Genomic DNA, 4,067 nt, shown 5'->3' with positions numbered 1-4,067 from the left:
CAACTTCTAAAGTTAAATGGAAGGAATTGAACACTTAACACAAGCCCACGTACCACGGGGCTAACAGAAAACTAAAACTCTGCTTTTTAACAGAGTTTTTAAACTAAAACCTCTGGGGGAGCAAAGCCCAGACCTGCCCTCTCTTACAAACCACAGAAGGTTCTACATCTCAGCACAGACTTTCTGCTACACAGATTAACAGGGCACTAATCTCCCACTAAGTCATAATCCATCACTACTCACCATAGCCAGCAGCAGAGCATTTCAAAATTAAACTGGAAAGCAAAGATCTAAGTGGCCTGATGGGAGGAAGGCTGAATATCCAGAACATTTCCATCTTTGATCATTTTTTATGGTCATTGTCTATTGTGCCCTTCTAGGTACATTTTCATTTTATTTCCACATAACAGACTGGGGCTGCCATGACTGGGCTCTCCACACAGCCTGGATCCCCTGCTCAGGCACAGACCCCAGTGCCAGGACACAGCTGCCCTGGCCACCTCCATCCTGGGGCAGGGATGCTTCCTCCCCACAGGAGGTGAGGACAGAGGACACCAGAGGACCCCAGAGGACACCCAGAGGACACCCAGAGTTCCAGGACACGTACCAGGGCCCCACTGGGCTCAGAGGGGTCCCAGCTGACAAAAGTTTCACTGTGGGACAAAGGGGCTCATCGGAGATCCTAGACATGACAGACTGGCTGTTTCCCCTGTCCAGCCCCTGCTGGTGACGGAGCCAGGACAGGAAGCAGAGCAGGTGCCAGTAAAGGTGCCGTGGCTCTGGCACAGCCCCTTGCTCCCCAGCTGCACAATTACTGGGGATGCCACGGCACAGGAGCTCTGCTGCCACAGGGAGCAGCAGCCAGGGCCAGGCTGTGCCCCGGGCTGGCTGAGAGCTCCGGGAGGGCTGACTTCAGAGCACTGCACAACAGTCCCACCACGGAATGGGAGTTGTTTGGATAGGAAAGGCCCTCTGAGGGCCCAACTGTTCCTCCATCCCTGCTGAGGTCACTGCCACACCCACAGGCTGTCAGGTCCCGCGGGGATGGGGGCTCCAGCACGGCCAGAGCACGGTGACCTCACAGAACAAACAGCCCAGGCAGGGACCAGCACACTCTCCCCATGGGGGCACGGGGCTCAGATGTGTCACCCACCCCAGAAAAGCACAGGAGAAGAAGGAAGAGTTCCAGCACAGACAGCAAGGGGGTCGGGCACTGAGAAACTCAGCTGTCATGTCAAAGGCAGTTCTGGGGAGGCGTGAAGGTTCCATGAAATCACAGATCACACCTAGAAGATGAATGGGGTCGGGTACTCACCACTCACACGTACTCAAAAGCTCTGGGCACATTTTCATGGAGCAGGAGCAAGCTAAGCTAAGCTAAGCTAAGCTAAACTAAGCTAAGCTCTCCTCTCCTGTCCTCCTGTGCCAGTGCCACAGGCTGGGCAGAGCACAGGTGCACCCACGAGCACAGCCCACCCCGCCCGTGCCTGGGGACTCTCAGCAGCTGCCACGGCGAGGACGAGGCAGCAGCTCCCAGCACAGAGCCCCGAGCCCCCCGAGTGCCCCCATCCTCCCCCCAGCCCTGCAGGGCCAGCGGGGCCGGGGTGTCCCTCAGCACAGCAGGGACAGATCCAGCCCCAGCCATGCAAGTGACAACTTCAGTCTCTTGTAACACATTTCTTCAGAAGGCAAAACCGGAATTTTGAGCAATGATAGGTCTGAAAAAATACAAACCTGCCTTTTGGACTATTATGAAAAATATGAAGAAGTTCCCCCTCTGGAGAGGGCTCTGAAAGAAAATAGTTGGAGGGAAAGCTCGCTCTATAAATATACTGTTAGAAGGTCTGATACCAAACAGGACAAAACCTAGAAAGTTGTAGACAAGCGAGGAAAAGTATTTGTTCTAGAATTGAGGAGAAAATGTCTTTGAATGAGAGACATCACAGAGTTCCAGAGTTTTGATTTCTTAAATAAACATCTGGGGAATGATTTTATAAATATTTGCAAGTATCATCATTTTGGAAGGAGGATACTGGATGCTCAAAATCCCCATTCTGGAAAAGTTCAGCAGCCAAGGCAAAACCCAGCAGGCAGGAGCTGGGTGCAGGCATTGAAATTAATATTAACAGGGCAGGGAAAGAGCCACAACACCCAGGAAAATTACTTTTGGTGGAATAAGCTGCCAAAGGACATTTTTAGGTCTGAACAGGCGAGGTGTGCTTGGGAAGGTTGTGCTCTGTGGGGCAGGAGTGGCACAGCAGAGTGCTGAGAGCAGGGGTTTTGTGCCGTGCAGCTCATGCACAGAGTGAAGAAGAGCGTGCTGGTCCCAGCCCGTGAGGGGCTGAGGGTACAAACTGCGCGGGGAGGCAGTGAGACAACCCGGGCTGACAGCATGATCCACTGCGGGGCTGGAGCTGCTTGCACATGAGTCCCCAGCACTGGAAGCTCCTGAAGTCACATCTGAGGGCCTGACAAGGAATTTTCCACCCAGACAGTCACGCTGCCCGTCCCCTCTATTGCCACATCTGCCTGTCTGCTCTGTGCACCCCCGGCCTGAGCCGGGCTCTGGCACAGGGAGCAGAGCAGGACCCCGCGCTGCACCTGCAGGGAGCAAAGCACGGCTTTGGTCACAAACCCGCAGAGCCAGCGCGACCCCGCAGCGCTCTGGAGCTCTCCGGAGGGAGCCGGTGACAGCCCCGGCGTGCGATGCTCGGCTTTACCCCGGGCACAGCGGGCTGCCTGTCCCGGGCACTCCCAACACAGCAGAGCTCCAGAGAAAGGAGAAGAGCTCTTACAGAGCGGGTTTTACACCCTGCGAGGTACCAGAGGTTACCAGATGTGCAGCACTACACAGAAGCACTTGACAGCCACAGGTGAGCTTGGTTCTCCTCCCTGGCCGATCCAAAAGCAGGAATTCTGTGAGCAGCAGGAAGGACACGGTCCTTCCCCGCACCTGGGTGCGACCTCCGCTCTCTGCAAAGTCCTAACGAGCGCCACACAAGGAAACCGCTCTGGTGAAAGCACGGAGAGAAAGGAAAAATCCACTAGACCTAACAGAGAAACTGTAAAATGCTCTGTGTTGCGCTGCCTTGCCCACCGCTGGTCTGCAGAGCGCTCTGGGAGCGCGGGTTTGGGCTCCGAAGGAACCATTGAGGGCAGGAGCATCTCCCAGCGCCCGCCGCCTGACAGAGGCACCCGCGCGGCAGCACCGGGCTCCCGGTGGGCACGGGCAGCGCGGGGCACCGGGACGGGCCTGCCGGGGCTCCGGTGCCGCTCGCCCGAGGATCTGCCGGAGCCCGGGGCGGGTCCGCCCGGGATGCCGGGGGAAGCCCCGGGGATCAGGGACTCCGCTCGGTGAGTCCCCGCTGACCCAGCTCTCGGTACCGGGGCCGTGATCAGCGGCACCGAGAGCCCGAACCCCCAGCGCCGACGGCCGCACGGCCGGGACGGGGCAGCGGGGCTCCAGCGCAGCGCCCCGACCGCCCGGCTCCCGGTGCCGCTCCCGGAGCCGCTCCCGGAGCCGCTCCCGGTGCCCCCGGAGCCGCTCCCGGTGTTCCCGGTGCCGCTCCCGGTGCCTGTGATCAGCGGCACCGAGAGCCCGAACCCCCAGCGCCGACGGCCGCACGGCCGGGACGGGGCAGCGGGGCTCCAGCGCAGCGCCCCGACCGCCCGGCTCCCGGAGCCGCTCCCGGAACGGCTCCCGGTGCTGCTCCCGGAGCCTCCGGTGCCGCTCCCGGTGTTCCCGGTGCCGCTCCCGGTGCCGCTCCCGGAGCCCCCGGACCCGCTCCCGGAGCTGCTCCCGGTGTTCCCGGTGCCGCTCCCGGTGCCGCCGTACCTGCGCAGAGGGACACGGCGGTGCCCAGCAGCGGCAGCGCCGCCCGCAGCGCGGAGCCGGGCGCGCCACGGCGAGGGGCGCGCCGAGCCCCGCTCCGCTCCACCAGCCCCGGCCCGGGCTCCTGCCCGCAGAGATGCGCAAAAGCGGCCGCGGGACGAGGAGGATTTTTAATCTCGGGAGTTTTGCCAAATCCTCTTCAGTGCCTTTTGGCACCTGCTCCATCAGGCTGCCC

The 4,067-nt window shown here is 60.2% G+C and overlaps 1 long non-coding RNA gene across 1 annotated transcript; it reads right to left on the bottom strand.

Annotated features, from left to right (window-relative positions):
• Nucleotides 1–1,938: 1,938 nt before the first annotated feature.
• On the bottom strand, nucleotides 1,939–3,905 carry LOC120497337. Its single transcript, XR_005626483.1, has 3 exons — nucleotides 3,836–3,905; nucleotides 2,834–3,011; nucleotides 1,939–2,601 (listed from the first exon to the last, which is right to left on the bottom strand). It is a non-coding gene; the product is annotated as an uncharacterized LOC120497337 (long non-coding RNA).
• Between the last annotated feature and the right edge of the window lie 162 nt (nucleotides 3,906–4,067).

This window comes from Passer montanus, unplaced genomic scaffold (assembly GCF_014805655.1).
Source record: "Passer montanus isolate IOZ18808 unplaced genomic scaffold, ASM1480565v1 scaffold128, whole genome shotgun sequence".
NCBI lineage: Eukaryota > Metazoa > Chordata > Aves > Passeriformes > Passeridae > Passer > Passer montanus.
The sequence above is the reverse complement of the archived record's forward strand: the minus strand, read 5'-3'. Positions and strand labels throughout refer to the sequence as shown.